Genomic DNA, 23,773 nt, shown 5'->3' with positions numbered 1-23,773 from the left:
GCCACACAGAAAGCATCCCTGGCATTGGCTCTTACCCGTACGTATACAACAATCCAGTGCACACAACCTATCATCTGCAAGCCAACACACACATACCCCAGTTTCTCTTAGTTCTGGACCCATCCTATCATTCTTCCCTCACTAACCAACCCCACCCTCTTTCTTGCAGAGCTACGGGAGGACATGGAGACTGCCCTTTGGTGGTATCAGTGTGTGGTATAAATCAACATAACATATAGTCCAGTGGAGTCATTACTCCCATATTGACAATGATATATTCAAAAGAATCTTCTAGTTATATGTCACACAGTGTTATTATAATCGTCACTACCAGTACTCCGTTCCCACCTCCCAGTCACCCCTGTCCACGCCTCCCCCCTTTGTGGTCCCTCCCACAGTTCACACTACTTTCACAGGCCCTCCCTTAGCCTCAACCAAATTCACAATACTAGTTCAATACACTAAAACAATAAATTAGAATAATAAACCAAAAAAACAACCACTACTCTGCCTCCTTCCCCCACCCGGAATATATTGGGCACAGGAATCTGAGCTCTCTAATTATACAGAGCCCCTACTGTTTGTATCCCTTTATCGCAGGGAAAATGGTGCCATCATCTATCCCACACTTCTGTTTTCCTCCTCGTTATCTCCTTAATAATGATAATAAAAAATACAAACTCGCCTCGTGGCCTTGCACGCTCTCCCCTCACACACATGCACTGCGTCTCTCTATACACCCTTGCCCCATTGTTGTCGCTCGCAAAAGGTGTACTTGCATCTGCATGTTCACAGAAAGCTCCTCCGTCACGGGGTCCCAATAGTGCCGCGCTCCAAAGAGCAGACAGGAATTCTGTTGAAACGGCTCCTACACACCACTGCGGGTTGCACGCTTGGGGTTGGTCACTGCTGGTAGGAGCGGCCCCTCCAGAGATGTGGCCTGGAAGCCTCCGTCTTCCCGGGGGTCACTGGGATCACATTGGTGGCCCAACAATGTAGAGACACCCCTCAAAGAAAGAATGCAACCCACTAGGGAAAAAGGCCCAGCACACCTCTTGCAAGGAGAACAAGGTTTTACTTCTACAAAAATAGAAATGCACCAGCAAAGAACTCTGCTGCCGCGGAACGTTCAGGCAAGATCAGTATGAGCAACCCGTTATGAAGGCACATAGCATCATCACAGACATAAATTACATAATGTACAAATCCAAATGGCTGGTTGGTGAGACCCTATACATAAACTACCTGCTCCATAAGGGATGCCAGGCCATTAGTCCCAGCCTCTTCTGTCCATCTTCTTCCACGTGGGCTCCTTCTTGCGCTTCATCGGATATGAAGCTACAATGAATTGGTTATTAGGCGAAGAATAACAATACATGCTCTGTCTCTAACCTAATGTGCACCTGGTACTGCAGACAAGGGCTAGGAGGATACTTGGAGGTCATTGTATATAACAGACTGCAGCTTAATTCCAGACACGTCGGAAACCATCCAAATCTCCCCACCCTCGTTTTAGATTTGTTGTCTTGCCCCTCCCGGCACCTCGCAGCACAAATCACTTGACCTATGGTGAAAGCAACTGGTCCCTGCTTTTTGATCTTTTCTGATTGATTGAGGATCTAACAGTTTTATGGTTGGTGGTCTGGGACTGACTTGTACCTTGGAAAACTGGGGGTTTTCTTGGGACCGGGGCATCTGAGCGCTATTACTTACAGCCGGGACGGGAAGGTCGGAGGCTCGTGCCCTCCTTCTCGTGGGATCGCTTTTCGCAGAGAGAGAGCTCAACCCCCTCCTGGCCTTGCAGGGCGCATTCCTTCTGGGATACGAATGCTGGCAATGTGAGACAAAGAAGGGCCTATGGATCTCTGCTACGCTGGCCTTTTTCACCGGTGCCCAAGCTACAACCTATTCCCGCATGCATACACTTATTCCCATGTGTGTTTGCCTCAGGCCTGCGGCCCTGGTTGCAGTGCAAAGCAAGGGCTCAAATTCAATATGGCTTCTATTATCTAAGATGGCGTCTGACTCCCAATGTACCCTGAAGCCAATGCATGCACCACCCTCCCACATTATGGCCCCTGCTGACACCCCCTCCCGTCTGTAACCTCCCCAAACCTCTACTACACACTTCCAGGCCTCTGCCTCACATGAAAGCGCTTTGGGGTCCGGGACAATCGTCCCTGCTTCCCAACACTTGTGCAAACACTGATGGAAGCCCAACAACCCTATTTTTCATAAAATGCCTACTCTTCAAATGGTTTTGTTTCACTATGTTGATGCAGTTCCATAGTGCTCTTCGGTCTGCTCCTGTGAGTAGTTTCACTATGATACACCAATTTCTGGGTCTACGGTTTGTTGCAGCACTGTGTGAAAACGCTCTTCTTTTTTCCAATTTGAAGGTATGACAACTAAGTAATAGTGGCACCATAACTTAAATGGTCAACTTATACTTGAAACTGGACCTTGCCAAATATTCCTTGATAGCCAAGTGCAGTTCAAGTACTGCATGGTTGCAGCATATGCATACAATAGCAGCATAGGTACAAGAATGCAAGGTTTTTTTTAAGCCCAAAAAAGTCTGGCTCACCTGATTAGTGGGACTGATTAACATTCGAGAGGGTTTTTCCCTTTACTATAACAACTATCAGTCAACTCTATCTTATCATGTTTTCCTTGGCGATGTGACACTCTCTTCAGTCAGATGCAAACACCATTGACTAGTTGCAGTCTCAAGAGCAGAGGTTTTATTGAGTTTGGGCCCTTCCAGGAGTAGAATACATAGTTAATCTGCCTATTTTCAGTAGGACAGCTCTACGTGAATCTGGATATTGTCACAAATAGAGTGAAGGGATTTTCGTGTGAACTTGAGCAGAGCTCCATGTGAGTTTAGGGGATCATTCAGAGCAAACGATAGCTGAGAGCAAGCCCAGGTAAAGTAAATAAAATATGGCTCTGAGTGAGACTGTGTGTTATCAAGCATGGGGTCTGATCGAGACTACAGATGATCACAAACACAATCCTGAGTGCATCTGTCACAAGTAAAGATCTGAGTATTATCTTGAGCAGATTTCCTAGTAATTCTGGGTACAATCAGGAACACCGTTCTTAGGGACTTTGGCTATCAGCAAGAGCACAGTGACCTTTTTAGATGTGCACTGAGAGAGCTTCATATGAACTATTTATATTTGAGTGAGTTTTCGTATCATCAGTAACCGAGTTTTCAGTTGTCTTTGGTGTTATCAAGGGTAAAGCACTGTCTTACAGCAAGACAAAACAATGGCATATTACACGCTGAGCGTGCACAATTGCAAAGACTGAACATTTAACCTGATGCAACACTGAACAAATGACCAGGCAGCGTTGTGCAGCTTGAACATTGCAATGAACATACCTATTTTCAGTATTGCTTTGGGGTACAAGGCTGGCCTCTTGCGACTTACGTGGATGAGGTTCTGGTAGTTCTATAGAATGAGCATGCTGCCTCTACATTCCATATGGCGATTTCTTGAGATGAGGCAATATTCCCGATGGCCACTGCAGAGGAACTGCAAATGTAGCTCTGCTGTGGGTCATTGTTTCAAATGGTGCTGCACTACAAACAAATGGATATTGTGCATATCGGGCTGCAATTCTGCAACACATGTTTATGATGAGAACATACAACCCTTCAACAGTTTAAAGCACTAATGCATTTGGGGTAACTAGTGCAGCAGTAAATTAATGCATACAGTCAACATCAGGCCTACCTTTGATGCAGACCATTGTACGTTGTGGAATGTGATTAAAACCGGTCTGTTGCCCTTACAAATCTCAAAGCTGGTTGTCCAGTCGTTCTGTACGTTTCGTAGCACCAAGGGGGTGTTGCCATGAGACGTCTGCTCAATAAATAACGAAACACAGCCACATTTTAGCTAAAATGCGCGCTAAAATGCAACACAGGCCTGTGTTTTCAGGAATGTCTTGGCAGGAATGCACTCTGTCGCGGAAAGTGCTTACCTCATATGCTGGTTGAAAAGCGCCAGGTTTCTTCAGAATTCTGAACATTGTGGGTAGCCAATATCGTTTGCCAGCACCCCCGCTGAGAAAACTGGTCCAGCACCAGTGCTTGCACGTTTTTCCACCTTACTCTTACCGGTTCCCAAGCGCCGTGCATTTCCTGGACTTCTCAGCATGGCTGCGGCAACAATTATTCTGCCTCCCTGGTAGCCAACATCACAACCCTTTGCAAGAACTGACGTACAGAATTGGTCAGGATGAAGCCCATGCCGACACTATGCAGTCACTTTTTTAAATTAAATGAAGAGACTGATTATTTGCAAAAGATTGGTTTTCTTTTTGGATACATAACATATTACAGAAAGCCCTCAAATGTATTTGGTATTAACAGCTATAAACAGACCGACACACAGTACCGCATGTTTACGAACTGTGCATACCAACACATCAGCAAAGCTATCTAGCATTCCCCCCCCCCCCCCCCGCTCTTCCCACTAACTTAACCAGTCCACCTCTTTTTCTGATCTACCAGGGCACTAAGACCATGCAAATGGCACTGGTGCATGGCATAAATTCCAGAAACATAACATAGCATAGATGACATGCTATGATAAGTCACTCCCATTTCTTTAGGATTTGAAGCATTCTTCTGAAGTTGGAGCTTCCCACCTTAGCCCAGTTTATGTTTTTGGAAACTACACATCTGTGTTCCAGAATAGCTGATGGTGCTGATTGGTCAGGTTTAATAAGGTAATTTTTACAGGTCTTGTGTGATAATGTCAACTACTTAAATTCCAAGAGAAAAATGTCTAAGCACAAATAAAATACTGAGCTGACATTTTCACTGTCTATGCAAAGCATTTGATAAATTTGACCACCAGACACCAATGTTCTTCATCGACGTATGGAGATTAGTGAGATCGTCCTTAGCTGGTTCAAATCCTACCTTGCTAACTGCCACCAGTTTGTCCAAATGGGTTACCAGACATTTGGTTGAAAAAAATTGGTCGACCAGACAAATGGTCGAACCAATTTGGTCGAAAACCAAATGGTCGATTTTTTTTTTTTATTTTAACCCTTTTTTTTATTTTTTTGGGGGGGTCCCCCCAACCCCCTTTTTTTCTCTAAAAACCCCTTTTTTTACAAAACGAAAACCCGAAGATTAATATATAAATAAAAAAAAAATTTGACCATTTGCTTTTTCGACCAAATTGCGTCGACCAAATGTCATTCGACCAGTTTTCAGTCGACCAAATGACTGGACACCATCCAAATGGATTCTCCAGATCACCAACTCTACCCAACAACTGTGGAGTCCCACAAGAATCCATCCTCTCCCCCGTGATCTTCAATCTTTACAAGGAGCCACTCAGAACCCTCCTGGCTCCACACAACATCCACATCCACCAATACAAAGATGACACACAGCTAGCTCTACCTCAAGATATTCTCCTTCGAAGACATCCACAGGCTCACATCCTGCCTCACATTGATCCAGTCCTGGATGTCCAGTGCTTACCTGAAGCTCAACCTCTCCCAGACTGAATTTCCACTGCTGACCAACAACACTTAACACCCCGACATCCAGACATGGCTCTCTGCTATGACCCTCAATGGCTTCACACCCCTACTGGCCACCTGTTCTAGGTATCTTGGGTTCGACATCGACAGATACCTCTCCTTCAAATCGCACATAGCAAAGAAGTCACAAACCAATTTTCTCTCCTGCAAAAAAAACCCTTCATCCCAAAAAACTACTTCAGATATGTTGTCCAAGCCTTGGTCCTCTTTCACCTGGATGGTGGCAATGTCCTTTTGGAAGGCCTTCTAGGGAATACCCTGGCACCCGCACGATGTGTGACATGCTGGAGCTAGACTCAACAAAGTACTCTGCAACTTTGACTACTTCACCCCGCTCCTCATCAAACTCCACCGGCACTCGCTACAAGCACATATCTTCAAATCCTGCTGCATAATCTACAAGGCTGTCACCCTGAAGTCCTCAAGTTAACTCAATGAGAAACTCAGCGTCTCTGTCAACCTATGATCCACCAGAAGGAAGGACATGTGCATGCTTGAACTTCACCAGTGCAGCACGAAAAGAACCAAAAGACAGGCCTTCTCCCTCTATGGCCCCAGACTCTGCAACCTCCTCCTTTTCAACACCAGACTTGACACCTCGCTTCTACATTTCAGGAAGGAGCTCAAGAGAAGTAGACAAAAGAGATGTCAGCACAGAAGCCTCAGTATCTGTTCAGGGGTCCCCAAGCCCATTTTTCAAGAGTCAAATACACTCCATGTTTTTAGGATAGCCACACAACACATATTTGAATGCAAAAATTGTAAAGGTGTTATTTACACATCTTGTTATCTTTATAACTCAGTGTCACTGGAGTTCTCGGGGACCCTTATTTGGAGGCCTATGACCTAAGTGATCATCATTTGGAATGCATGTTTGGTCAAATAGAGCCACATTTTCCACGCTGCCTGGTTTTGCAGATTTTACTAGAGCATTGAAAGAGTGGCAAGAGTACCAACTTTCTGGGCAGTCACTATGCAGTGTGATAATATCCCCAATCCAAGCTTTAGTATTTAATTGCTTTGCTGTTGTGCTTGTCCTGCTCTTACCACCGCCCTCTACCACTGCATATGTCACCCCTTCTTTGCCTCTAAACCGCTGAAAGTGCTTGGCAGTGCTCAGATGAGCTGCCATTCTCACCCCTGTGTTTGGACTAATAGCTGCAGCGATTGTGGGAATTCGTCTCTCTTCTCTTGACCCCTGCTACCTGTCAGTTTCTGATAATATACATAGAATCCAGAGTCAGCCTTGTGGCAGGAAGTAGCATTGCATTATTCTTCATGTCCTAACTGCAGAATTCCGAGGGAATACTCTGCAGAAAGAAGTATCTCTGAGAGTGCATGTCTCCTTACAGTGAAACTCAAAATGGCGCTTTCTGTGCCTAGTTCCACCAATTCTGTTCCTTAACATGCAGAGTTACTACTAGCCTGGGCCATTTTACAGGTTATGCTTTAAATTCCATGGATGAAGTGTTGGAAAGACTTGGGGCCTCACCACGAGTTGGGCGTTAACCCGGCAGTATTACCGCTGGGATACCACCTGGGCTAATAGTGTTACCGCCAACCGGTCCGGTGCTATGAGCGCCAGATCAAGGGTTGGGCGGTAATGGGTATTCCCCATTCCCCATTGGGTCCAAAGGACCCAATGGGGCATTTTCGGCGCCATTAGCGTGCGCTAATAGCGCTGTGCTAATTGCGCCCCGAAAAAGGGCGTTGAGTTGGCGCATTTACCCGCAGTTTGGAGCTGGGGATAAATGCTGCCAGAGTCGTGATTGGGCGTACTCTTAAATGCAGCGGTAATAGCGTTACCGCCGCATTTAAGGGATACCGTCCAACTCATGAGGCCCAGGATATCCAAAACTTGAAGCTCAAGAACATCTCGTCAACAATGACAGCAGCTATTCCTACAGTAAGAGCCGAGATCAATTTTAACATGGTTATCTTACCGGCTCACTGCAATAGTCCACAGACTAAGGAGATACCCCCACACTAACACAGTGTCAAAATAATCCAAAACAGATATTGACACACTGCTGCTCGAAACTTCTCAAATATCTTATCACAATTCAGGCATCACATTTTTGTGTGAAAAAATGGTCATTTTTTTTTGTCAAGGCGAATTTGCCGAACTTCTTTCTACATAAAACGATTTTGACATTTTTCACGATCATGCCACGCTTGAATGGACGAAATGTTTGCTCATGTGCAATATGCTACAGTTCATAGCATGCTGTTTATGGTCAGAGCCCCAGGAAAGTTTCTTGCATTTAGCCTGGAACACCAGTGTGAATTTTTGCGTTCAGATGGTCCAGCCACAGAGACCTTTGCATCCAGGCTATGCCCCTGTTTTGCATGACCTTTGCATCCAGGTTATGCCCCACTTTTGCATGACCTTTGCATCCAGGGTATGCCCCTGTTTTGCATGACCTTTGCATCCAGGCTATGTCCCTGTTTTGCATGACCTTTGCATCCAGGGTATGTCCCTCTTTTGTATGACCTTTGCATCCAGGGTATGCCCCTGTTTTGCATGTCCTTTGCATCCAGGTTATGCCCCTGTTTTGCATGACCTTTGCATCCAGGGTATACCCCTCTTTTGCATGACCTTTGTATCCATGGTATGCCCCTCTTTTGCATGACCTTTGCATCCAGGTTATACCCCTGTTTTGCATGACCTGTGCATCGAGGGTATGCCTCTCTTTTGCATGACCTTTGCATCCAGGTTATGCCCTTGTTTTGCATGACCTTGCTTCCAGGATATGCCCATGTTTTGCATGACGTTTGACATCCAGGTTATGCCCCTGTTTTGCATGACCTTGCATCCAGGCTATGTCCATGTTTTGTGGAGAGCGGCTGAGTGTGGAGAGCGAACGAGTGTGGAGAGCGAACGAGTTTGGAGAGCGAACGAGTGTGGAGGTTTGCGAACAAGTGTGTGAAGAGCGCAAACGAGTGCGTGAAGAGCGCACAAGTGTGTGGAGAGCGCACGAGTGTGTGGAGAGCGAACAAGGGTGTGGAGAGCCACAGAGACCTTTGCATCCAGGCTATGCCCCTGTTTTGCATGACCTTTGCATCCAGGGTATGCCCCTCTTTTGCATGACCTTTGCATCCAGGGTATGCCCCACTTTTGCATGACCTTTGCATCCAGGGTATGCCCCTGTTTTGCATGACCCTTGCATCCAGGCTATGTCCCTGTTTTGCATGACCTTTGCATCCAGGGTATGTCCCTCTTTTGTATGACCTTTGCATCCAGGGTATGCCCCTGTTTTGCATGTCCTTTGCATCCAGGTTATGCCCCTGTTTTGCATGACCTTTGCATCCAGGGTATACCCCTCTTTTGCATGACCTTTGTATCCATGGTATGCCCCTCTTTTGCATGACCTTTGCATCCAGGTTATACCCCTGTTTTGCATGACCTGTGCATCGAGGGTATGCCTCTCTTTTGCATGACCTTTGCATCCAGGTTATGCCCTTGTTTTGCATGACCTTGCTTCCAGGATATGCCCATGTTTTGCCTGACGTTTGACATCCAGGTTATGCCCCTGTTTTGCATGACCTTGCATCCAGGCTATGTCCATGTTTTGTGGAGAGCGGCTGAGTGTGGAGAGCGAACGAGTGTGGAGAGCGAACGAGTGTGGAGGTTTGCGAACAAGTGTGTGAAGAGCGCGAACGAGTGCGTGAAGAGCGCACAAGTGTGTGGAGAGCGCACGAGTGTGTGGAGAGCGAACAAGGGTGTGGAGAGCCACAGAGACCTTTGCATCCAGGCTATGCCCCTGTTTTGCATGACCTTTGCATCTAGGGTATGTCCTTCTTTTGCATGACCTTTGCATCCAGGGTATGCCCCTGTTTTGCATGTCCTTTGCATCCAGGTTATGCCCCTGTTTTGCATGACCTTTGCATCCAGGGTATGCCCCTCTTTTGCATGACCTTTGCATCCAGGTTATCCCCCTGTTTTGCATGACCTTTGCATCCAGGGTATACCCCTCTTTTGCATGACCTTTGCATCCATGGTATGCCCCTCTTTTGCATGACCTTTGCATCCAGGTTATACCCCTGTTCTGCATGACCTGTGCATCGAGGGTATGCCTCTCTTTTGCATGACCTTTGCATCCAGGTTATGCCCTTGTTTTGCATGACCTTGCTTCCAGGATATGCCCATGTTTTGCATGACGTTTGACATCCAGGTTATGCCCCATTTTTGCATGACCTTGCATCCAGGCTATGTCCATGTTTTGTGGAGAGCGGCTGAGTGTGGAGAGTGAATGAGTGTGGAGAGCGAACGAGTGTGGAGAGCGAACGAGTGTGGAGAGAGAACGAGTGTGGAGAGCGAACGAGTGTGGAGAGTGCGAACGAGTGTGTGAAGAGCGCGAACGAGTGTGTGAAGAGCGCGAACGAGTGTGTGAAGAGTGCACGAGTGTGTGAAGAGCGCACGAGTGTGTGGAGAGCGAACGAGTGTGTGGAGCGCGAACGAGTGTGTGGAGCGCGAACGAGTGTGTGGAGAGCGAACAAGTGTGTGGAGAGCGAACGGGTGTGTGGAGAGCGAACGGGTGTGTGGAGAGCGAACGGGTGTGTGGAGAGCGAACAGGTACATAGAGCGGACGAGTGTACACGGACGAGTGTGGGGAACGGATGATTGCGGAACTGACGAGTGGCAGATGAGCCTGTCGAGCCTGTGAAGCGGTTGAGTGCATAGCTGATGAGTGGCAGATGAGTCTGTGGAGCGGATGAGCGCATGGAACAAATGAGTGTATGGGCTGGATGGATATATAGAGCGGATGAGTATGCTGTACGGATGAGTACGCTGAGTGGATGAATAGTGCATAGAGCAGATGAGAGACATCTCAGAATTGTGTGACATGCTTATTTTGCTATGGAATGCAAGGAACCTTTGAAAGAACACACTTCATATCACACCCCACGCTTACTCTCTCCTTACACCACCATTCAACTAGAACACAGAGATACTATGACACCATTCGGTATAACTGTTCTCATATCAACATCTGCCGCTCTCCCCCCATCACTCTAAGTAAACATCGCTGGTTTCACACCCCCAGCCAGGCATGCTCCTCAGGCCTAACGCCGCCACACTCGGTCTGGATAATTCCGGCCAGACCGAACACATACTCCTGATCCCTCAACCACCACACCTACCGCTAAGAAGCAGCTACCACAGGAATTCCGCACCGGCTGCACACATACCTGGTGCGCACACGGACTTTTGGACACTCTCTAATCTCTCCACTGACCCGAACTTCGGTTCCCAATGGCGTTCAACCTACCAGCGCCTTCAGACCATACCAATGGTATATAAGGCGCTGTACAAATGCAAAATAACAATAACAATAACAATGGGTATCCGAAGGTTGTTCTCAGTCTTACCTTGTCCCCTCACTGGGGAAAGCCAGCCTGCTCGGGCATGTTCATACACTGAACTAAGCGAATTCACAACCCCACTTGAGGATTCCTCAGCAATTCTCCCTCCTCGGCACTTTCCAGTCTGAGCCCCATCCATGCACTCTGCAGAGCAAGATCCTGGCAAAGTCTCTTCTGTGTTGATTGACAACCCTTGTTCATCTCATCATCCTGTCAGACAACACTACAGAATTTGATGCAGTTACTATTCTGCTACTCCATATTTGCTATCCTGTGCTCTTGCATCGATGCATTATCTATTATGTGTCATTTTGTAAGAAGCTACTGTCACATGTAAGGGGTGTTTGTGTAAGGCAGAGAAAGATTTCAATGACATTTGGATATGGGGGGGTGATTTGAGGAGAGTGAACCTTTGGTTCAGTGGGCTCAGCAGAGAGGCAGAACCAGACAGCTGAAGAAACAACACAGACGCCGTCCTTTTGTAAATATATGACCAAATTTAAAACTTCTAAAGAATCAACACACAAAAGTATAAACGTGACCCTAGAAAGGAAAAATGCATAATCATTACTATACATATATTCACAGTGGTTCTGAGTGACAAGTGGTCCAGGTGGGAACAGCTAACTTTGCCTCCCAGGGCGCTGTATAGCGGTGGGGTCCCCCCTATGTTGCTCTGACCCTACCCACTATACCCTATGTTGGAGGGTGATCCCAGGAGGCACCCTTCTCTTGTCCAACACCTTCCGCTTCCTGGCCCCATCCCCCCCTTTGGCCACCTTCCCGTTGGACCCCCAAAGGCCCAAAGCCAATCAGTGAGAGGCAGACAGTCCCTTCCCACTGCCCATATCAGTAACAAATCAGTGACCACATGGTCCACCCCCACCTGCATAACCCCCCACGCCGCTTCTCATCCTAAAGGGACAGTGGGATGGAAACAGGAGGAAGAGTGTGGAAGAGTGGTTCCCAGTGGCAGGCAGGCGGCGGATAATCCAGAGGTCCACGAACGGCGCTGACAAGGTTGCTTGAGGGAAAGGAAGATTGGCTGCTCTCTCCAGTCTCCCATACCCCTCTTTAACGGCCCTATTTGGTGCTGCTTCCCTGGTCCCTGCTGTTCCTCCATTATAGTGGTTGGGGTGCGTCTCCATGACCCCAGCCAGTTCTAGGTGACTGCTTCCTGCAGCCCCCTGCTTCGTCAGTCAGTCTGGTGCCTCCTGCACTGCCCACCCTGCAACCCCTCCACTGGGGGAGGGGGCCCGCCTCCAGACTCTTGGGTTGGTGTTGAAATGTTGATCATCAGCTCCATTAGTGATGGTTCCTGTTGCTCTGGTTTGGTTTTCTTTAAAGAATGAGGGGAGAAGAGGACGGTGACACAAATTAGACCGATAAGCAGTTCTTGGCTGTGGCCTTGCGCGTTGGCTCATTGCATGTTCGATAGAAAGTATGTCTGCTTCTACTGTGAGGTGGTGAGGAGACCGACCCCATAGAGTGTGATCTCTTCCCATAGTCCTTAGCTGAGAAGTGTGTGGATTGATGGCATATTTGTGTAATTTTGAGCAGAGGAGGTTGTTGCTAATCAGTGCTTCAGGGGCTGGGCATCTGTGGACTGAGTGCCTGTGCTGTTCCCATGCTGGTGTTAGTTGAATCGCCAGGTTTTCAGGGATTTCCTGAAGGTTGGTGGTTTTCCTCTGTGTGCAGGTGTTCGGTTATTACTGTAAAGCATGTATTGTGACTTATGTGTGTAACCATATGCATCGCTGGATAAAAACACTGAACATGATACAATCTATGAAAAAGCATGTCTGTAAATCCGCCAGCCACCTGGCATTCTTTGACCCCCCTCTAACGGTAATGAGCCCTACCCACATCCTGAAGGCACCCCGGGGCCAGTGTTTAATTTGTGGGGGTGGTTGCCGGTGGCCAACACCGGCACTCTTTTTTGGGCACCGGAGCTCATGCGCACGTGCAATTGTTTTGTTTGTTCTTCCACTTCGATTTGCTTCGGTTATAAATCATTGAGATTTGTCATTCTGATCTCGATCTCTCTCGTGCTTGCAGGTTGCAGGCTATGGCTGGCTGGGCCTGGGAGGGGCCAGCAATAGCAATGAACAACAAACTGTTACAAACAACAGCCAATGAAAACTACCATTTTGTTGTTACTATGCAGTATTTGATACATTCTGTATAGTAACACAGAATGTGCAGTTTTCATTGGCTGTTCTTCTGAGCCAGTGAAATTACATGGTGACATGTTGTTGCCACAGGAGGCAGCGCGGCGCCACCTTCATTTCACGAGTTACTGTGAAGTGAAGGTTTCGAGGCATGGCGTTGTCAGTCCTGACTTGTGATAGAGAGAGCCTACCCTGCATGGTGCGGCCTAGTTGCTTCATGGGACCTCCTCTGCTTGCTTTTTAATTTGTGTGGGAGCCAGTGTGCGCACCCGCCGCCCCCCCATCCTGAGGCCCTGACAGGAGACCAAGTCCCAGCCGGCAAAGCAGGTAAGACACTTGTTGTTGCGTGCGGTGCAGCCTGAGGCTGTCACAGTCAAGTGATCAGGTAAGGCCCAGGTCGGGGCCCAGGTGGCGGCACGGTCCCCTGGTGGTGTCCTGACTGCCCAGGAGTCAGGACCCCACCAGGGGCCTGTCCGAGTCCAAACTTCTGTCTGTGTGACCTGTGTGCAGTGTGCTGCTGACTGCAGTCAGTGCCAGGCCCAGGTCGATTTCTGTTACATGGGGCTGCCGGCTGCCGCAGACTGAGTCGGATGACTCTGCCGTGGGCGGCCGGGCCCGTGGATTGTGCCCAAAAGTATGTTTTTTACTTTTTTCTTTGAAAACCTGACCTTCCGTGGGGCTAGTGGCTGGGGCCCCACCCCATGGAAGATAGGTTTTAAAAGAAATAACTTTTATTGAGTGGCGGCTGTGGCCCATCATGCCGCAAGTGATGGGCCCAGCCACCCAAATATGCGTTGCTTCTTTTAAAATCTTGCCTTCCGTGGGGACGCTGCACGCACGCCTATTTTTGTCATCATCAGGCTCAGCATGGCCGTGGCGGCCCCACGGAAGGTAGCCTACATGATTGAGTCAAGGCAGGGCAAGGCCCAGGACCGGGCAGGGCATGGGCGGCAGCATTGTCCCACTAGTCTGCCACAAAAGGAATTAAATGTTGTTTGCAACTTTGGCCACTTTCTCATTGGTGCCGAGCCTGACTCGAGACAATTGTATGCCCCAGTCCGACCCTGGATAGCATTCATCTAAGCGAAACATGAACTGTGAATTTTTGCCTGGGTGTTTCCGTTCTTCCTTTTTAATGTTATCGGCCTCATTAGTTCACAAACGAGCTTCAGAGGGACCCGGTCCGGAACGGTGCACGTATTGGGCCGAAACTGAACCGGCTGCACTTCACGAGAAAAGGCCATGCTAAGACGAACTTCTGAAATGCCATTTCAGGCAAAGATACACACATGGAAACTAGACGGGGATAAACATGGTGCACGTGCCCACTAATCTGTCGTCATAAATAAAAGCACTAGTTGAGTATTCGTGTATAATTCTCAACTGTCTTTTGCTGCCATTTTTTAACATAATTCCAGCACATGTTTTCTATCCTGATGTGTGGTTTATACACCATATATGGCCCGTTAACCTGGGTACAATACGCTCCGAGCATGTGCTCCGAATGAGAGCACATACAATCCTCAGATAGGAATCCTCAGATAGAGGTGGGTGTCTGTTACACCCCGCAGTTTAGTGAAGTATGTCAAGAACATGTCAGTGGGAAGGAGATATCCGAATATGCATTCTCCTTTGGCTCCTGAATATTGGGTGACAAAACATATTTAGTTTTTTTAATATGTGTTAAGGTGGAAAGAGGCCCTAAAGCAGAAGTAGATTTCACAACTATGTCTTGCAGAAATGACTTTTTCCAAGTTATACTACACCTTGCTCATGCTTGAAGGAAGGGTGAAGGGGGATGCATTTATGAGATGTGATGACTGATAAGGGCTTGAGAGTAATACATTGATTGCGCAATACACCTGGATGAGGTGACTGAGAAACGGGCTCAACAATACTTGGTGTACTTTAACAGACTGTCAGATGGGGCAGAAGGGGTAGAGACAAATACAGTGCAACAGTGACTGAAACAGAATGCTTTTTTATTTATTTGCATTTTTAAAGCGCTCACACAGCCCGGGGGCATCAAGGCGCAGTTACAGGAGGAGCATGCCCTAGTTGCGCATTTATAACGCGCTTAATACCCAGAGGTTTTTAAGCGAGGAGTCGGGGATCGAACCTGTGTGGCTTTGTGTCGTCTTGCTTCCAATCGAGCACATTGCTGCTGAGCTATCCTGATTCCCGGGACAATGAGTGCAATGCAGCTCCACTCAGAGCCATTTGGGAAACAGGACGGTGGGAGGGGGTGGGCCGGGCGGTGGGAGGTCATTCTACAAAATTGACAAATAAGATAACATCCAAAGGTTTGCAACAATTTTATGAAAATGCATTATCACTTCGAGGACAGCAAGTATGGTCCAGACATCTAACAAGTGTGGTCTAGAACTTAGAAGTGTGTTCAAATGCACTCTTTTGCCTCTGGGTTTGCCGGAATGCTGGAACCACTACACCTACCATAACAAGTGTTTTCTAACTTTAAAGCATTATACTTTCTCAACCCAAGTGTGCCCTTCCCCATCCATCCCACTACTAGCCTGTGGCAGCAGTGCAGCACCAAACATGTGACATGGAGCAGCAGCAGTGTGATGGGCTGGTGGTGGGCCGATCTCGGTAGATCTAGCACTGAACTGGCAGTGCCGGCACACCCACGCTGATGGCGGCGCTGCGCCCACGCTGAAGGCGGCGCTGCACCGGCACTGTGTACAGAGCTGCGCCCGGAATTATGGGGCCAATATGTTTTGGGCACTGGCACTTATTTCTTTACAAATTAAGCACTGCCCAGGGCCATGCTCTACGCAAAACCACATCTTCTCCCCAGCCTACTTTCACACTGCGTCACCTCGTTGGTTCCTCCCACTCCCTTGCACGCATTCACTGTGTTCGGCGCGGGCTGACCAAGCGAACACATCTGCTATTTCTAATCGAATCAAGTTAATGCGCACTTACAAATGCATAATCGAATATCGAGCAGCCTTCATTCGGTACCGAATGAAGCACACCAGCAGCCCTCACAGACGGCGGGCACATCCGAAGACACGGACGGCGCCGAGTTGCACTGAACATGGAAATCTAAACATTATTTTTTTTATACTTACATTTCCGTGAACGGTCGGCCTTCTTATGGCATGGGTTATTGTTAGAGCAATCCACCGAAATATATTTCAAACGCAAAGCAGAGTGAAAACGCAAGCAATTAAAACAAGATAGCAGCGGCCAGTCAGAGCGCCTGGCCATTGTGCAAGGCAGCTGGCAAGTCAACATGTAGCTAATGTGATTTCCAGGAATATGCGAGCTGAACAGCCCTCTGTTTACTACTTCTTCAAGTAAGACGAGACGCTGATTTCTGTGTGAACGGTCGACACCCACTCCTTTGGCACAAAACCCCGCTAATTTGGCACCGTGAATTACATTAATGGAGAAGAAGTCTCACAGTTCAAGAGCGTGGGCTCATTGAACGAGAACAGTCGGGTTCACAAGGAATACACCGAGCGATGCTGCACCGGCACAGGGCGCCAGGCCAGACCCAATGCAGCTGGGCGGGAATTCGGCGTCGGCGCCTTCCAACGCCGCATTGTGAGAAACATGCGGCGCGTGAGACCCAGGGCATCTACTAGATAGAATTTTAACAATGAATCACACTCGTCCCACACTGGGCATGCCAAGGCGAACCCGTGCCTCTAAAATTCTGAACCCCAAACACCCACCTTTCCCCCTTCCCTAGGCTCCCTTCTTCCTTCACTCCAGCTGTGTCAGAGACTCTTAGTATCTTATCAGGTGATTAGGCTGGCCCCTCAATTACCTTTTTAATAAGTCCCCTTGTTTATTTATTTATTTGATTTATTTACATTTATAAAGAGCACAAGGCGGCCCTTAGGCATCGTGGCGCTGTTACAGTAGGCGTACTTAGTTGCGAGAGGAATACAGAATAAGGAAAGTAATGAACAAACAAAACATGGTTAAAAACTACCGTGAGAGTTACAATTCCCAGGTAGTGTTCGACATCTGTCCGTGGTTACATTGGGACCATTTCAGGTTGATTTGTGCAATGGTGAAGGACTTCAGTGCAAGGCGAGAGACAGCATACAGGGTAAAACAACGACATTTGAATTACAGTGACAGTAGTGGGGAGTGTGACATAACTGTTCCGTGGTTACGGGGGAACCAAGTTAGTCGCACAGGCAATTCAAAGATGTATGCTAAGCTGCAGTTCAGGTGGCGAACCGGTGGGTCTGGTGAAGAAGGACTAGCTCTCATGTATCAGTTGAAGAGTAAAGAGCTTTACGGAAGACGGTGTATGAGGCTTCGTTTCTGAGTGAAATGGGTAGTGCATTCCAGTTTTTTGTGCTAGTTATTGGAAGCTGGAACCTCCAGCTTTAGTTCGTTTAAAAGGTGGGGACATAGATCTGGTTGGAGTGGTGGGCTCGAATGGGTCTGGTGGAGGTGAATGGTCTTAATTTTTCAGATAGGTGGGGGGATGGCAGTGCGAGAGAGGCATTTGTGTGTGATGGCCAGGATGATACACTGCTATAGTACCGCCCCCTTGAGTGTGTTTACCATGGCTTTTGAGCAGAGGTCGAAGTAGGAGGAAACAAAAGGGTATAACGTTCCTCTACTTTTTGTCAAGATCTGTGCTTCTTCCCTTACTTTTTGTCACCCAGAGCACTGTTACTGGACAGCACCCGAAGGGCACTTTGGTTTTTTGCGTCATCCCTACAAGGGATACAGACATGCCTACATTAGAGAAGCAAAACCCCAGAGAATAACATCATCTGAGCCACGGCCTTGTTTCCACAAAGGTCCGCCCACCGGCCCACCCACGTATCTAAAACAAAAAACAAACCTGTAGTGTTGCTATACTGTTCAGGATGCCAGGCATGGGTGGGATTTATATTGAATACAGAGTCTTTGCCCACACTTCCACGTGATTGGCCGCTATAGGACTTTCTGTAGCCAATCACATTGCAGCATGGGAGGAATTTCTCAGATTGCCAGAAAGCCAGGAGACTCCATGCTCTTTCCTGGAGACTAGGAAGCTATGCAGGGATTCCAACCTTGTCCCTGCTGGGAATACGCTAGTGTCACATCTTACTCAGCCAGGCTACTACCACATAGAAAACTGCAGGCAAAATTATTGCATATAAGGGACCCACATTTTGGGACAATCTCTCACTGCAACAGAAGCTTAAGACATGCCCTGTACATTCCGTAAGTCACAGAAGATAATACCTTTTTAGCCAAGCCTTGCCAGCCTGAGGATCCTTTTCTGCACCCAACTACCACGCTACCAAGCTTTGCATATTTGAAAATATGTATCTTTGGATGTCTGGAGTGCCACATTTGTGTCTACTATGAAAGCTAGCCCTATTCTTTACTCACAACATTTCTCTCCCCTGCTTCTTAGCTCCCTCCGCATACCTCCTCCATTATGGTACTCTGAATAGATACTTTGTATGTCGCCTGTTTAATTCCCAAAATATATATTATAGGGTGACGGTCGCCACACTATATTTAAGGTGAGTCGGTCTCCCATAGGAATAAAGAAAAAATGAATTGCTAATAACCTTTGACTCGTGCAATGGGTTTGGCCAAAATATTGAAGTCAATTAGGGATGCACGGCCCCCCATCCCCACCCCTCTGACCCAAACTGCAAGTTTCGGTGAAGATTAGTTAAAAAATAAAAAGTAATTAAGAAAACCAAAAAAACTAAGTTGCAGCATACTTCCCATTCATTTTGATGTAGACAAAAAAGATACATTTTTGCTGAACCACACAGCCCAAACCGGTGGATGGATTTGGGCCAGGTCTGAAACAACTCGGTCACAAAGCGTTGACTTGAGGCCTTTTTGTGGTGTGGGGTTATTCCGTGCAGTAGATCTTTGAATATTTGAAGGAGAAAGGGGTTCCCCCTTCTCCAAAATAGATAGTGATATCTCTGGTAAATTTCCAATAAACAGCCGCCATCTTTGTTTTTGCTCGATGAGAGAGATAGACTCTTGGAAATAATTAAATAGCGTTAGACAGAAGTCTTGAATAGACAAACCCTAACTATAAAAGTATCCCCAAAATAGGCCACCAGGATCCGAACACCCAAAAGAAACCTCCAATAACAGAACAAAATAAGGTCTCACCAATTAACCATTTATTTTAGAGAATTTGGGAAATATATTTGAAAGACAAAAGTAAAAACTGTCCTATCTACTTGTATTGCAAATACACGATGGGGTTCCAGAATTTAACTTTTGTATTAGTTGTAAAGGCACCACCGGTGCACAGAAGTGTAAACAGAGCCTGGTAAATATGTCATAATTATGAAAAAGTAGATATGCTAAGCAAGATTATTATACCAAATATCTACATTTTGTTTATAATAATTTTTTTTTAGAAATTGTCCCTGAAGATGGTCATTAGGACCGAAAATGTATTGGACACCCAAAAGAAGGCCTATGTCTCTGTGAAATAAATACTTATGACATTTTATATATACACAACAATGTATTTGTGAAAAATAACTCTTTCTCTGTGAATATGAAAATATGCAAAATTGAACAAATGCAACAAATATATATGAATCTTAAGTGATACACGATATAGGTCCTTCCAGACGTTTGGTCGTTATTTATTTATTTATATATCAGGTGCTGAAACCCCACAGGCATCGAGGCACCATAACATAAACACAGAAGGACAACCATCAAGAAAACAGGACACAAGAGCAACTAGATTGGGCTGGAAGAATTCATTTGAACAGATGGGTTTTCAGAGATTTAACCCATTCTACTGAAAAGCAATTTTCTATAATTGCTTTGTACTCCGCTGCACAATTGGAGTTTTGTCTGGCAACAGGACCAAATATTTTTCTAAAACAATCCTACCAGGAAAAAGATAGATTACACACCTGTGGTGCCCACTCAAACTTTAGTAAGACTCACATTTTATACTTTGCCAGCATTTTGAAGCAACATTTCCCCTCTTATGGTATTTTTATGGTGTTCATTACTTTTTTTTAAAGTCCAATGCTATTCTGCCTTTCACATATTTTGCCTTGCACACTTTCTTCTAAGGGGAAGGCACATTTAACCCAAAAACTAAGGTGGGCACCCCTACATGGGCATCTGGGGTAAATTCAATATATACTAAACAAATAGGATGCCCTATGTTCTGAAAAACTCAATAAATGTGTTTCAGAAAACGCATGCTGAGGGCCAGAGAGTGTGTTCTTATTAAAAATATATCATTTTTTTCTGTTACAATTTCATAAAATACATCATTTCTAAACAGTTATAAGACAACAATTCATTTCCAACAAACATACATTTTTAGTAAACAAAAGTTTTTTGTGCAAATAATGCATTTTTGTGTAAACATTTCTCCTATACATATATCGCTAATACACAATTCAACTATTCATTTTCACAACCAAATCTGGTTTGTATGAAGACATTCTAAATAACCTTTGCAGTAGTATTATTCCTACTTTGACAGTCCACCCTTATACATCAACTACAAGTATCCAAGATTATTCTAGTAGTATTCCTCTCATCATTGGATTTCCTTTTGTATAGTTTCGACTTGACATCAATTAGCCAGATTTTTCATAAGCATTGGTCAACGTCTTCTTCAGGATTAGTAGACTTATTCAAAAGCTTTATCAATGCTACAACATATAAAAACAATAACAACACCATGATTTAAAACATTAACTAATGCTTAAAAACATAGGCAAACAACATTGTTAAAAAAACACAATCTCTGAACTTCCTCAGTATGCTACCGTTATTTCATGAATGGGGAGCAAACTCAAATTTTTGTATAGACTAAAACCCAGAATGCTCGGGGTTAATTAATCTCCCTGTGCACAAAAAGGTAAATAAATTACCACTGTTAGGATGAGACAATAAGTACCCAACTGTCTTCAAATAGAAACCAGGAAACACCCTTACTATACATTCCTCCTAAAGCTCAAATGTCAGCTTAAACAAATATATACAAGCCCACAAAGATGCACCATAAAAAAGGGTTACAAATATCTGTGAAAAAAGGCAATCTCATTTATATCTTTAAACATCCTTTTTGAAAACTCTTTTTGCTGCTTTGCAAAAAAGTTCAAATTCTCGTGGTTTCCCACTGTGTCTTCTCACTAGCGTTCAGTGAGTAAATACAAATTTTCTAGTTCCACTTCAGAGGCAAAGTTTTCTGCTAAATTCAATTCCTGTAGGCATTGAAAACGATAATAAGTAAATTTTAGCTGAAACATAATATGTTTCTTGTTTGCAAAAGCGGTGTTACGTCGTTATGCTTTAGGTCTTTAAAGTGCTAGTGGCTGTAAAGGTGTATCGGATTTTACACACAAAAAGGCATTTTTACCTTCACTAAGCATCTGGCGAACCAAGCACACGTGCTTCCCCACTGCAAAATTCGTCCAACTGTTATTAACTTACAGGGAAGGGGGGTGGGGGGAAATAAAAGTAAAAGAGAATAGTCATTGGACTTTTCTCTTTACTTAACATAAAAATTCCTCTGGGAGAGAGTCCTAAACTATCTTACCTTAGTGCTTGCTTTAAGGTCAGGAGCCTCGCCTGCTCGGAACAACGCAAGGCTCTTATTTATATATATATGCACACACTTCCGTTGAACTGACAGGTAAATAGTCTACTATTCAGCTAGACTCTGTCGTGACTTACCCATGCATGTCTGATTAACCCCTCCTTGACAGCCCTTGAAGTTTCCCGTGCTTACCCTCTCCACCCCCCATCTAGTCCTTAGCCCTCGACCTGTCTGAACTGATCAATGACCCAACCCTCTTGCACATCACTCTGCTGCTTACCAGCTGGGTTCACGTCATAGAACCCCAATGCATATATGCAGATATGGAACATTGTATGCCTCAGGAGTTCCTGAGACAGTGTGGGCTAGGTTTAAGGAGCCTTTGTGCCAAAGTTTAGCTGGCACTGTGCTCATTTTGGCAATACAAAAGCAGCAGAAAGTGGAATTGCCAAGTATAAAATTGGTTTTGCAAATTGATATCCCCCATTTACAGAACTAACATTGTGGCCCATTGTGGTGATTAAATAGATTCTATGTGATTTACTTGTGTAGATTCGGTCGCATGCCATGCAATAGTAATGAACTTTGGTAGGTCCCCGGGAAGGTAAGCTAGCATAGGGAAAAAGACTAGAACATTAATACCATTCAAAAATGTCTTCAGCACGAATAAAATCACACTGTATTGTGCAGAATATACATGATTATTAAAACGAATGGCAAAGAAAAATAATTTTTGTAATTACTGTAGTAATTAATAAAGGATATTTCATTATGAAATAAGTAAAACCTTGATTAAAAAATCATTGGAAAAAATATATGTTGCAGGCATGCCTAACACATCAGCATTTAGAATGTTTCTAGAAAAAGCAATTAAAATTAGATTTTTTTTATTAAAAAATTTCACATCAAAAGAAAGAAAAGTAACATATTTTCCACACACGCATATAAATCCCATAACTGTTAAAGACCAATGTTTGACATTCACTATTTTTAAATCAATGACAGATAATTTATCATTGGGTCGCAACACTTATTGGATGATCCAGACTACCACACACCTTTACAATTTTCAAGTTCCTTAAACTAAAAATAAATTGCCTCTAACAGGGTGCTGGTGGGGGGATCTTTCCACTTACATGCATTCAAAATGCACGCCATGATTAAAGCCTTAAATGAAATTGCCTTCACTTTTCCACGTGCTACCTCATAATCACTAGTTCTTGACCTAAAACAAAACTTCTCACACCTAGAATAATATTTATTTGCAAAATAGAGTTCAGTTAAGTGAATACGAATCCCCCGGCCCAGTAGCCCTTGGGTTCTAGGCAACCATAGCACATGTACACAGCATCCACAAGGAGAACCCACACCTGGGTCAACTGAATGATTCAATGGGATAGAATTTCTGAAGCTTCTTAGGTGTGTCATTATAAGAAGATAAACGTGTCATGATGGAGCGGTCTAGCAGGCGACTATAATATGTATCAGTTAGTCAGTCAATTAACTTTATTCGGATGTAAAATACAATCCATCCAAGTGCAACAATTACCGAAGGCCATGGCTAGTGGCCTGGTAATGTTGTAAAATATACAGTGGGCAGGGCCAAAGCCTGTGCTAAATAGCCAGGGCTGGCTAATTTGGCACGATACACATGTATTGTGGCCACGGCCCAAGGTAGTGGACACTGGCCATGGCTAGTGGATTGGTAGTGTTGTAAAATATACAGTGGGCATGGTCTAAGGCCGTGGTCACTGGTCATGGCCAAAGACCATGGCTAGTGGCTTGGTAATATTGTAAAATATACAGTTGCCATGGCCATGGCTGAAGGCCATGGCTAGTGGCCTCGTAGTATTGTAAAATATACAGTGGGCACGGCCATGGCTAGTGGTGTAATATTGTTGTAAAATATACAGTGGTAATATTGTTTCAGCCATGCGCACTGGCCATGGTTGAAGGCCACGGCTAGTGGCTTGCTAGTGTTGTAAAATATACACTAGCCAGTGGCCGGAAACAAAACTATGGTACAACAAAACCCTTGAAATTCACTGAAAAAACTTTAGTTAAAGTTTAGTTAAATTTCCCAAATTTATCGCAACAAAACCCCAGAAATTCA

The 23,773-nt window shown here is 45.4% G+C and overlaps 1 protein-coding gene and 1 long non-coding RNA gene across 6 annotated transcripts in view; both read right to left on the bottom strand.

The window, feature by feature from the left end:
* The window catches only part of LOC138488927 (uncharacterized), a 124,204-nt gene extending 107,848 nt beyond the window's left edge, over positions 1–16,356 (bottom strand). Inside the window, exon 1 of the long non-coding RNA XR_011274730.1 lies at positions 16,211–16,356. This is a non-coding gene — a long non-coding RNA (uncharacterized lncRNA). The remainder of the gene's footprint in view (positions 1–16,210) is intronic.
* RBMS1 (RNA binding motif single stranded interacting protein 1) overlaps positions 1–23,773 on the bottom strand; it is an 834,814-nt gene that overhangs the window by 682,795 nt on the left and 128,246 nt on the right. The gene's annotated exons all lie outside the window — the stretch shown is intronic.

This window comes from Ambystoma mexicanum, chromosome 9, assembly GCF_040938575.1.
Source record: "Ambystoma mexicanum isolate Mex_15411 chromosome 9, UKY_AmexF1_1, whole genome shotgun sequence".
In the NCBI taxonomy this organism is placed as follows: Eukaryota; Metazoa; Chordata; class Amphibia; order Caudata; family Ambystomatidae; genus Ambystoma; species Ambystoma mexicanum.
The sequence above is the reverse complement of the archived record's forward strand: the minus strand, read 5'-3'. Positions and strand labels throughout refer to the sequence as shown.